The sequence below is a fragment of the Pseudorasbora parva genome, chromosome 25 (assembly GCF_024679245.1).
Source record: "Pseudorasbora parva isolate DD20220531a chromosome 25, ASM2467924v1, whole genome shotgun sequence".
Classification (NCBI taxonomy): Eukaryota; Metazoa; Chordata; class Actinopteri; order Cypriniformes; family Gobionidae; genus Pseudorasbora; species Pseudorasbora parva.
Window position 1 is genome coordinate 31,959,308 of NC_090196.1, and position 13,576 is coordinate 31,972,883.

The 13,576-nt window shown below is 39.2% G+C and overlaps 1 protein-coding gene across 1 annotated transcript in view; it reads left to right on the forward strand.

The window, feature by feature from the left end:
• Nucleotides 1–13,576, forward strand: part of kcnq1.2 (potassium voltage-gated channel, KQT-like subfamily, member 1.2) — a 228,019-nt gene that overhangs the window by 22,763 nt on the left and 191,680 nt on the right. The window lies entirely within an intron of this gene.

Genomic DNA, 13,576 nt, shown 5'->3' on the forward strand with positions numbered 1-13,576 from the left:
TTAAATAAAACTGCCCAGTACCGTACGTTGGGCAAACATTTAACCCAACCGCTGGGTTAAAGGTAGGGTAGGTAGGACTGATCTAAAACACTTTTGTCCAGATTTGTTTAAACTTTCTTTAATTATGTCAATACATAATTAAAATGAAAAGGAGAGTATAAAAATCTGAACTGAGGGACCTAAAGGGGCTGAAAAACGACTCATTGCTGGCTGTATTTCTGCTGGACAGGTCATCTTTCATTTTGATTATACATTTGTTTGGTTTATGTTTCCATGAAGCATGTATCAAGAGCACATGAAGCTGCCTAATATAGCTAACATACCATTACTTAGCATAAAGTTACAATATTATACACTTAGCCATTAGTAGAGATGATAAATACTCAATGTTTAGCTCAAGTTGATCGCTGTTGTGTTGAATTTTGCAAAATTAACTTTAGATAACTAAATGCCTGTGTAAAAGCTAGTACACCGCATCCAGGAACTATTTGTAGAGCTAAGTTAGTTTTGTAGAGCTAAGTTAGTAAAACACAGTATATGTTATTAATCTTACACAAAATTCCTCTTCATCACAGTATAACTGATGTTATTGGAAAAACATGTATCGATGCTACCCGTTTTCTTTGCCTTATAAATATAACTAGCTCGTTACCAAATCAAACAAAAATATATTTTAAACTTTACCAGTATCGGTATTCTAGCTTGGTAGTGAGTACTAAAAGACATCTTATTTGTTTATTGTAACGAGGTTCGTGGATGGAAGGAAGGAGGCGGGAACCGGCGAACGCTCAACAAACCTTTTAATGTAGAAATAAAAAAAAAAAACGAAAGTAAAACCGTGGGCAGCCCCTCACGGACGACTGCCCACACACACACACACATTGCCGCTAATTGCCACATTTATATTCATACTGATAAAGTTAGATGTTTTATTACATGTGATTCTGACATGATGTCACTACATGCACACCGCTCCTCTCAGGTCAATCATGCGTCTTCCAGCTGATTGGTCGGTGAGGCGCGTTCATGTGTTTCGGGGGCGTGGCTTTGGAAAGAGCCCAGAAAGGAGAAGGTGGAGTGAATGGAAATGAGTAGTCGTGAGAGGTCTACAGACACTCAATTTTTATACTTTCTTTTTCAAAGTACTTACATTTTAATAATGTATTAATATTTAAAAAAAGTTTAAACAAGTTTGGAAAAAATTTTTTTTAACCAATTCTTACCTACCGTACCTTTAAGTCGCTGAGTTTGTCCATTTTCAACCGAACTTGGGTTGTTTTTAACCCAGCATTTTTCCGAGTGTAGTAGCAATTCCCTGCTACTGAACCTTTAGACAGATTTAAAAGGATATTCAGATTATAAAACATTATTACTCTTTTATCTATTGACCTGGCCCCTAATCCTAATATGAGAAAATGAGGGAGGCCATATTTGTTCCATTTGGGAGAGTCACGTCCTGCATTTCTGTTAATCCTGCTGTTGATGGTGCAATATCACAACATCTGGTCATTTCTGAAATGGATTAGAGGAGCATTTCTCCTTCTATACAGTGGCGTTGCAGTCATTTAGCTCATCTGAGATCGCTTGTAAACTTCTGTTTAGGATTTTTACATAAGCCCAATATGTTCTAAAACAGCGTACAGTATGCACTTGGTTTCTGAACATAATCGCTTTGCATGAAAAGTGTTAAGAGTGTTTAGTGATAGAACTTAAAGATATTTTATATTTAGTCTGAGAGCGTATGCAAGTGTATGCACACTATACTGTCCATGTCCAGAAAGGGAATAAAAAGCATCATCACAGTAGTCCATATGAGACATCAGTGGGTTAATTAGAGTCTCTTGAAGCAGAGAAAATACATTTGGGTCCAAAAATAACAAAAACTACGACTTTATTCAGCATTGTCTTCTCTTGATTCTCTTCATTGTCCTCCGCTTCGCGTCGGGGTCCAGATCACTCTGTCGGGGTTTATTCTGCGATAACAACCGGCTGGGTGGACATTATCCCTTACTTAAATTAAATTAAACTGACTTTCAAAAAATGAGTTAAAATCTTGTATAACTAATAAAAAAAGTTTCACATTTCTTCACTTATTTTGATGAGTTAATGTAACAACATATGGTGTCATAACTTATCGAAAATATAATATTTACAGTGCACGGTTTCATTTAACCCTATGGTGCATTTCGGTCAACTTTATTTTATTTTTTTTGTACTTCATCAGAATGGTACAAAACTTGGTAAAGGTTTTTGCATTTGCTACACACGCACACGCACACGCACACGCACACGCACACGCGCACACACACACACACACACACACACACACATACACTGCCCTAAACCCACACACACACACACTGCCTCTGCCTCTGCCCCTAAACCTACCCAACACACACACACACACACACACACACACACACACACACACACACACACACACACACACACACACACACACACACACACACACACACACTGCCCCTGCCCCTAAACCTACCCATCACACACACACACACAAAATGTTATATAAACAAGTACACACACACACACACACACACACACACACACACACACACACACACACACACACACACACACACACACACACACACACACACACACACACACACACACACACACACACACACACCCTAAACCTACCCATCACAGGAAACATTCTGCATTTTTACTTTCTCATAAAAACTCCTTCTGTATGATTTATAAGCCTTTTGTAAAGTGGGGCCATGGGTAATGTCCTCATATTTCACCCTCTCCTGTAATACCTGTTTCATACCCATGGCATTATACACATTTGTGTCCTCATATGTCACAAAAAATACACACACACACACACACTAAAAATGGGTCCTGAAAAAAATTGTCACACTTGTTTTTTTGTGGTCAAAAATGAGCTCTGTGGAAAACAAAACTGCGACTTTATTCAACAGTTTCGTTGTAGGAAGGTCTCCTATGCAGAAAAAACTATAAAGGAATGTTAGAGGTGTTCTTATGTTTTTTCTAGGGCCGGGACTCGATTAAAAAAATTAATTAATTAGAGGCTTTGTAATTAATTAATCGAAATGAATCGCATTTTAATCGCATATAAATATTTGACCTGAGAACAATGAGAAGTATTTTTTCACATGTATTGTTAGTATACCATTGAATAATGACTGAAAACATAAGCTTAATCAACAAAATATAGTTTATTTATTTCAGTCCAGCAGACCAGTGCAATGTTTGCCATTAAGTTTAGCAAAAGCATATTCGTGATATTTGAGGCTCGATGTGCTGCGGTGATACGCTAATTCCTTGTTGTATTGCTTGCACACAACCATGCTCTTGTCGACGCTTCCATTCTTTCATTTTTTAAAACAAAATTTCCCATCCACGGGGCCGAGCAAAGCAGTCTCATCAGCTTCTTCGTTCATGTTCACGCATGCCCTGCGTCTCAATCAGCTCCCTAGTTCCCTAGTCAGGGCACTGATCAAGACATAAGTCAATGGGCTGACTCCCTGATCAGTGCCCTGACTACTGAACTAGGGAGCGGATTGAGACGCACCCATGGTTTGTTGTTGTAGTTGTCGCGCTAGTTGGTGTTCCAGTATAATCGGTCCGTCGAAACTGATTCATTGAAAAACGTTCCGCGGTGCAAAAATAAATGCGGTTAAATTTTTTATTTTTTTGCGTAATTAATTAACGCGTTAAAGTCACGTAATTAATTAATCTTAATTAACGCGTTAAAGTCCCGGCCCTAGTTTTTTCATGTTACTGTAAGTTTATTTTAACTACATGTGAAGCTTACATAAACAAACATGCAATACATAGGCGTAATTTACGGGTGGGACAGGTGGGACATGTCCCCACCACTTTTTAAAAAAAAATCTTGCTTCACGGATGAACCTAACTAATACAAACAAAACATCTCTGGTTAACTAGAAGAGTATCATTTTGTTCGTTTGTTAAATAAGAGGCGATCTGGCGCTCGTTGCCGCTGTTATCAGTGTTCAGATTTCTCTCGCGGCTCATGCAGTCTCCACACAGACGAGCGCTGTAATCTAACGCTTAACGCCGTTGCAGAGACTTTCTATTTGTTCTGGTCAGATCACGAAACAAAATGCACAAAAACTGTCCCTACTCTTGATGTACAACCACTGATGATATTCGGTTTTGATGAGAGAAAAAATAGGCTACGAGGGCTGATTAGAAACGAGAATTTCTAACAAGTTTAACAGACTAGACCAGGGATTATAAGCGAAGTGTGCAAATCTAAATGCCTTTTAGTCACGTGAAAACTCTTGGCACAACGCTATATTGTGTTTAGATGCAATTATTAAACGAGATCTATATCAATAAATGAACTATTTAATTGATTTCCGGACATCTTAATACAAATTTTTCTGCAATTGTTATTGTACATATTTTACATCTGATATAACATTGTATCAGCAATGCAACCCCCCTTAACACGCCATATAGTGCATATCTTATGCACGTGACAAACTGCCTACCATATGCACGCCCCTCACACGTCAAAATGAGCTTTGGTGTGCATATACGCAGTTTTTCGCGTGCATATGATACGCAATTTATTTTCCACCCACTTTTTAAAACAAACATGCAATATTATTTGTAACTTATTACTGCACTTATAAATGCAAAACAAGGATGTTTTTTATTTTTATTAACTTTATGATTAAAAATCAGGACCTGATTTTGAACTTCGTTGCACCGGTGCCACTGCTCTCAAATGTTAGTCTGGAGACCTGCTTATAGAATGGAATCGGACTGTGTTTGGAACATTTTAGAATCAGCAGAACCATATAGAGCGGAACCTTATCGATTGGAACCTTGTAGAGCAGAACTTTAAGAATTTTGGACTGAATCTCATAGAACAGTTCAATACAGATCAGAATGTTTTGGTGTATAACCAAGAAGAGCCTAAGATCAGCCTAAGAGCCTCTATAAGATCAGCAGCTCAGGTGTCTCTCCTCCAGTCACTGTGGAAGTTGCTCATGTGATGTGATTGTGGTTTGACGTTTGGAGAGCCACCATCTGGCGTTCTGCATCAGTGGGTGACCCTCAGTCACAACAGACTCGAACCGCTGCGATGCGAACACACAAGGTCAGCGCACATCTGGACATGACGCAACTCCCCAACGCCTGTGCCGCTTTAGCTCTTGTATTACACGTGACATTTTGATCTCGGACTGCTGTGTGAGTCACATTGTGTGTTTGTCTTTTGGAGTTAGAAGGAGAGTGGGCTTGAAGGAAGTGTTTTTGTGTGTGTGTGCGTGTGCGCGTGTGCATGTGTGTGTTTATGCAAGTGTTTATTCTCTCGTGGTAAACTCTCTCCCATCTGTCCACTGTGTTTTTGTGTGTGTGTGTGTGTGTGGGGGGAATCCTTTTGAGTGTTTTGAGGCTCTTCTTACACACACTAACAATATGCTAGATTAAAGGGGGGTGAAACACTGAGTTCAGTCAATCTCATGTCAATCTTGAGTACCTATAGAGTAGTATTGCATCCTTCATATCTCCGAAAAGTCTTTAGTTTTATTATATTTATAAAAGAAATATGGGCTGTACCGAGTCTTTCCGGACAAAACCGAGCGCCTGGAGGCGTATCGTGTGGGCGGAGCTAAAGAATGACGAGCGCACAAAGCGGTGACGTCCTCAAGCGTAGAGAAACCCATCGCTATCGATCTCAGCTAATACAGATATGATCCAGAATCAAATCTGAGGCAGAAATAAATTGAACAGGAGAAGCAGCAGCAGCAGGACGTCCGTCTCTGTGGTATGGACTGTATTTAGGGGCCTGTCAACATTTGTGTGTCTTTACTCGCAGTTTATGAGGACATGATTCCGTTTATGGACTATTGTATGCGAATAAACCTTAGCAGTAGCAAGCAAAACGGTTTTGCACGTCAGACTAGAGTAACGTTATACAGAGAACAACAATGGAGTCCGTTAGCGCATTTGAATGACGAAGCACGCGATCGTGTCGTTTACTGATGTTTACTCACGCGACGATCGCCAACAGCACAGACATTTGAAGCAGTTTTACTCACCGGCTGCTTCCAAAGCAGGACCGAACCTTTATCGCTGGGACCGCTCCGTCAAAAACACACTTCTTTGGTATGATTTGGTGAAGTCCTGTGACAGCAGTGACCGTGGAGATCCACTTTGTGACGCGACTGAAGCGATGCCTTGAAGCTTCCCGTCATTTCTGCGTTCAAATCGGTTCAAATCGAGTGCTGCCTTCCCAGAATGCTGTGCTGAAGCGTTGAAGTCGCTCGACGTCACCCATAGGAATAAAGTGGAGCGCGACGCGACAGAAGTGTTCACGGACGACTGGATCTGCAGCTGAGCGAGTGTTTATGGGTGTGCATTTCCTCTCTCGCTCTAGTCACGCGCGCACCCTTCCGGGAGAAGAGCCCGTACGGCCCATACAAGGACCTTCCGCTCTAATAACGTCAAGCCGACCCATACTCGGAAAAAACTCTCAGAAACTTGTGAGAAACCGGAAGGAGTATTTTTGACACAGAAATACTCCATCAAACGTCCAACATTAGTTTTTGAAACTTTGTCTATGTTTAGGATGGGAATCCAAGTCTTTAACAGTGGAAAAAGATCAGTATGCTCATTTCACCGCCCCTTTAAGAAACGGTGCTCTGTCCAGGGATGTTCAAAACCATGACTAGTCTTTAGGTTTTCTGACTGACTTCTAGATTATTCTGTGTTAAGAACATCCTGGATAATTAGAGTTTGCTGGTGTGTTTTTAAACAGTTTGTATTATTTTTAACTTTTATTTTTATTTTTGCACTGCAAAAAATGCTCTTCTTACCTAGTAATTTTGTCTTGTTTCTAGTCTAAATATCTAGAAATTCTTGAATCAAGATGCATTTACTAGACAAGTAAAATTACATAAAATATTTTTTCTTGTTTTGTTGAAAATAAAATCAAAATTAAGAGAGTTTTTGCTTAAAACCGGCAAAATAATCTTAATTCAAACAGAAAACAAGATTACTTTTCTCACCCCATTGGCAGATTATTTTGCTTGTTTTAAGCAAAAACTCTCTTCATTTTGAGTTATTTCTTGTCTAGTAAATGTTTTATTGTAAGAATTTTTAGATATTTGACTAGAAACAAGACAAAAATACTAAGTAAGAAAAGCATTTTTTGCAGTGTGGCAGTGCATTTAAGAGGATGGATTTAAAGACAAATCAGCGCAAGTCAGTTTTATTTATATAGCACTTTTCATCTGTGTCCAAATGTTCTTAAATGGTTTGCATGATTGCATTTAACATGTCTCAGATCCTATGATATTAAAAATAGTTTGTCGGAGGTGTTTCAAATAATATTCCCTCGCACTCTACAAATCAGTCCCTCGCGGGTCAAAAGGACCCGAAGGCCTAAAATTATACTTATTTTGTTTTTGGTCCAAAAAGCTTATATCATTTATTTTTTATAATAGTTTCTTCTGATTTTTTGTATTTTAATTTAAATTTTATTTACCTTTAAATTACTATATTTTATCAATAAATCATAATTTAAGCACATTCTTTCAACTTAAATTCAAAATAACTCTTAATAACCCTGTTAATTCAGCTCAGAGTACATTGGGTGTCTCTGCCGACCTGGAAAAAATTTAATAATATAACAATATTTCATATTCGATAGCCTTATAGCTCTATATGGAGCAAATGAGCTGTTTCGCTGGGTCCTCAAGTCAGTTTCTCGAGTTTATCTCTTCAGTATTCATACAGGTCATAGACTGTGATATTTTTTTTTTTAAATTAAGTAAAATTATATGAATGTAAATTAATAAGTTCCTTTGTCTTTTAATTATTCATTAAAATAATTAAACTGAATTAATTGCCAAATTCAAAGGTTAATGGAACCTTTTTATCTTTTTAGGCCATTATCATTGATAGTAATACAGCTTCTGATGTCTATATGAAATAATATTTAATTCACACTTAAATAAAATAACACATTAACATTTATTAAGCTTCAAAAATATATAAATTTTAACTTGAGTGAATTTAAAATCAATCCTCACATAAACCCATTATACATTTCATTTGTACCTGTGCTCAAGAACTTAACAAGTAGGAAATATACATAAATTGTTATATGTTTGCACAGCATAAGTTATTAATTATATATAGATTAATCCTTATTAAAGTTACTGAAGTTAAATAGTCAAGAGCATAGCATATTTAGTGAGCAATTACTTGTTTTCTTTACATTGTCCTTATAAATGGTTACTGTCCCTTTAAAAGATCTTCCGCTGTCGGACACACGTCTCATTTTCTCACACCTCTTTAAACTCATTTAAGACGTTATTTAACTTTTTTAAGGCTGTTCTTATGAAGAAACTTAACAAAACTGGCATCTTGGCATAATTGTGTGTGTTATTGTTCGCAGGGCCGGCGCGTGCCTATAGGCGAACTAGGCAGCCGCCTAGAGCGGCGGCTCAGCCAGGGCGGCAAGAGAGAGAGAGAGAGAGTGTAAGCGAGAGAGAGAATTTAAAAAAAAAATGTATTTGTTAGTTTTACATTAGGTAGGTTACAATTATCGCACTTATATCAACAACATTTTTTCCCACTCCATTAGTATAAATTTAAAAATAAAAATTCCCGCCCGGCCGCGCCCCCACCTCACTTAGAACGGCATCGATTAGTATATGCGTGCAAAATACGCTCGACTGTGCCATCCGTTCCGTGGAAGAGCGCTTTCCGCTGCTTCGAGACCATGGGCGCGTATTTGGATTTTTATATGACATCGCATCTCTCAAAGAAAAGGAGAATAGCCTACAATAGTTCTTCAGGATTGCTTAAGACTGGAAAAGGCCCTGACTCATGGAGACTCACGGGATGTTGATAGACATAAATAGTTTGAAGAGCTGACTGCTTTAGGCAGACGCCTGGTTCTAAACCACTGGATGCGTTTAAATTCATCTGTGAAAAAGGGATGGAATCAATTTTTCTGAGCCCGATCTCACGAAAATGCGTAGCCTATAAATAGTTTGCAATCTCGTGGAATGTATAAAATGAGTTTTGGCATGCATATGGTACGTGGTTTTTCGCGTGCTATGATACGTACTTTATGGCGTATTATACATATGAACCGTATTATTAGGGTTATGGCGTATTATACATACGCATAAAGTGCGTATCATATGCACGCAAAAAAGATTTTACACTCTTACTATTTATACGCATGACCATGAGATTGTGTTGATTTTTCCCAATGTTTTTATAGCATTGAGAGTGCTTCTCACTCCCCGTCACTGTGAGCTCAGTTTCTCAAAGCTTAAACTGATTAAAACTCATCTCCGACGTACAATGACACAAGACAGACTCAATGGACTAGCAACAATTGCAATTGAGCACGAACTTGCTGAAAAAGTTAAACTCGAGGACGCAATCAAAGCCGTTTGCCGCTGTGAAAGCCCGACGAGCACCCTTCTGAAATGTAGGCTATTATGTGAATGTGTGTTTGTGTGTATCAGTCAAGAAAAAAATCGAAACCTCCAATGAGCTAAAAAGTTGTTTGCATATGTTTAGTTTTATTCTGTACACTGTCTATTATAAAACAGAAATTATATGCAGCTGTAGCACTGTACTTTTTTCACGTTGCAGAATGAAAAATAAAATCTGAAAACATGCCTGCACGTTTTTATTTTAGTGTAATTTTATAGATAAAGAACATATTAATTTGTATGTACATGCATCTTGAGGATACCTAATTGTGAGTGTGAGGTGGGGGCGGCACGATCGTGCTCTGCCTAGAGCGGCATTTGAGCTAGCACCGGCCCTGATTGTTCGTTAAAGCGCTAAAGAGAGCTTAAATCTGGGCGTTGTGTGAGTTTTTCATACAGCACGTTCTCTTTGTCTTGTCGCTCTTAAGTGGTTTAAAAGCATTTGCATGAATAAACTCGTGATCATATAATGTAACCGTAGTCAGGGGATTACAGAAAATGAATATTTACCAGCTGAGTCTTCTCCTGTTTCTACTAATGATGGTTGATACAACGTCCCGCGCCCGAGCAGATATCACCAGCGCCAGGTCGAGGCCACTATAGTATGAGATTTTTGGGATGTGTCGATTGTATTATTCGGCGTTTCATACAAGATCTGGCAACTGAACAACCTTGGAATAACATATTTGTGATTATTCAAAGAACGAAGTTTGGGCCATACAAATTACGGGAGACTCCCGGCAAAAACGGGAGTGTTGACAGGTATGGACAGCAGACAAACGGCTATCCACCTGTCACTCAAAGTGACCACGCCCTTAATTATGCAGAACTTTATGGCTTTATATAATGTAAACAAATGAGTTCTAAAAAAAAATCATCCCCTCACAGTTGTCATGAAGGGCAAAATTAGCCGTATAGACCTAAACCACAATTTGTACCAGGCTGTAAACATGTTTTTTTCTGCTGTCGATGAATTACAGTCACTTATAAAATAATTTTTGGTAAAGTTTCAAATTGACCCAGTGGTGCCATTTCACAACCTAGGGGATGGCATAAGAGTAAGAGGTAAAAGTCCTTCTGGCTATATAACAGCGACATCCCCAAATAATCACATTATATCTAAACAAATTGTGGACAAAAATCCACTAAAAGAACTTGACAACAATACAAAATCAGTGCAAATACTGAAACAGTCCAATAAGCCTTCACTGTGTCCCAACCATACATAACGTGAGAAAAAACAGCTTTTTATTTATGCGTCGTTATGGCTGGAACAACAGATTACAAGTGCAAATTATGTGCTTTCAGATTACCCCCTTTCTCCTTCAGAACTGCCTTAATTCTACATAGCATTGATTTAACAAGCTGCTGAAAGCATTCTTTAGAAATATTGGCCCATATTGATAGGAGAGCATCTTGCAGTTGATGGAGATTTGTGGGATGCACATCCAGGGCACGAAGCTCCCGTTCCACCACATCCCAAAGATGCTCTATTGGGTTGAGATCTGGTGACTGTGGCGGCCATTTTAGTACAGTGAACTCATTGTCATGTTCAAGAAACCAATTTGAAATGATTCGAGCTTTGTGACATGGTGCATTATCCTGCTGGAAGTAGCCATCAGAGGATGGGAACATGGTGGTCATAAAGGGATGGACATGGTCAGAAACAATACTCAGGTAGGCCGTGGCATTTAAACGATGCCCAATTGGCACTAAGGGGCCTAAAGTGTGCCAAGAAAACATCCCCCACACCATTACACCACCACCACCAGCCTGCACAGTGGTAACAAGGCATGATGGATCCATGTTCTCAATCTGTTTACGCCAAATTCTGACTCTACCATCTGAATGTCTCAACAGAAATCGAGACTCATCAGACCAGGCAACATTTTTCCAGTCTTCAACTGTCCAATTTCCGTGAGCTCGAGCAAATTGTCGCCTCTTTTTCCTATTTGTAGTGGAGATGAGTGGTACCCGGTGGGGACTTCTGCTGTTGTAGTCCATCAGCCTCAAGGTTGTGTGTGTTGTGGCTTCACAAATGCTTTGCTGCATACCTCGGTTGTAACGAGTGGTTATTTCAGTCAAAGTTGCTCTTCTATCAGCTTGAATCAGTCGGCCCATTCTCCTCTGACCTCGAGCATCAACAAGGCATTTTCGCCCACAGGACTGCCGCATACTGGATGTTCTTCCCTTTTCACACCATTCTTTGTAAACCCTAGAAATGGTTGAGCGTGAAAATCCCAGTAACGCCCGTTTCACACATACTCCGTCGACAGTGCGTATGCGGTGTGTTGCGTTGCGTATGCGGTTGCGTATTCTTTCGTTTTTAAACCCTTTTAAAAGAAATCCTGGAGGTCATAAAGAACTTTAGAACTTTGCTTTCCACCTCCAAGAAAGGACGAGTGCTCTCCATTATGGCACATTTTTTTAACTTAAATGCCAGTAAGGTGTCGTTTCCTTGCTTTACTTGAGAAAAAAAGCCATGTGTTGACTGAAACAAGAGTAGCCTATATTTTAAATTATATGCATTTGTGGTAAAAAAATTACTAGATTTTCGCGTCAGTACATGTTTATTTTAAAGCGAACAATGTTCTGTAGCTTTAATGCAGCAGTGCAGCAAAGCAAAAATTAGACTCGGTACGAAAACGATCGGCGCACTGCTGCAGACGCAACGCTCCTGGAACGGACTGACGGACCGCAACCGCGTGCAGTGTGAAAGCTGTCATCCGTTAACATGGGTACGGAAAAAAATACGCACCGCACACGCACTGCAGACGGAGTATGTGTGAAACGGGCGTAACTGAGCAGATTGTGAAATACTCAGACCGGGCCGTCTGGCACCAACAACCATGCCACGCTCAAAATAGCTTAAATCACCTTTCTTTCCCATTCTGACATTCAGTTTGGGGTTCAGGAGATTGTCTTGACCAGGACCACACCCCTAAATGCATTGAAGCGACTGCCATGTGATTGGTTGATTAGATAATTGCATTAATGAGAAATTGAACAGGTGTTCCTAATAATCCTTTAGGTGAGTGTAATGTTCAAACTGTCAAGGTGAACAAATCATTTTGTTCATTTCAGTCACTCAGTATGTATTTTTAATCATGCTAAAATGGTGTAAGATTTAGGAATTAGATGTTGTACTAATCCATTTTGTTGGGAATGCAGTCAGTGCGCTTGCAGACAGCCCATCCACACGCTCGTCTGATTGGCTGTGATTTTTGATTGATCTCGGGGCGAGTCTGGTTTACCGCTGAAAATCTTGTTGCATCGCGTCTGGTTGGGACGCGGCATTAGGCTTTTTAAATTTGCTTTTCAAAGCCGCAACAGAACTAAAGAGCAGCAACCATTTCAACCATATAAACCCAGTCAACTGTGTGTGTGTGTGTATTCGTAGTTTGTGTGACAGAACGACTTGGACTTGGACCACGCCGATGAAAAGTCAATGTTTAATTTTTTGTTTTTTACATTTTGGGTCAAAGTGACCTGCGGGGCGGGTGAGGGTTTTAGGTCTGTGCACGCTTTGGCTAATGTTACCCACAAGCCCTTGCATTAGAGAAGGAGTTTGTGAGTTTTTTACTTTTCCAGTGGAAAAACAATGCCGTTTTTGAATGTGTAAACCTACAAAATATATTGAACTAATTTAATTAGATGCTAATGCAAATAGTATGAGACCTAATAGTTAGACCCTGTGTAAATCTAACAGACACAAAAACTCCTTTATACCTGCTGCTATTGCCTTTCTTAATGATTTGTTATGAATGTGTGTTATTTGATGTGTGTGATTTACTGTGTTGCTATATGAACATGTATGTATGCTGCTATTTGCACAAGAATTGCCTTTTAGGACAATAAAGTTATAAAGTAAAAAGTTCTGTAATATTGCATTGACAAGGCAGTTTGCTTTCTACTTACTATACTTTTATTATTTGCATATGTGAATGTGTGGGGCATAATGTCTTAAAGGGTTAGTTCACCCAAAAATGAAATGTCCTCTCCCTAATGTCGTTCCACACCTGTAAGACCTCCGTTCATCTTCACACACAGTTTAAGATATTTTATATTTAGTCGGAGAGCGTATG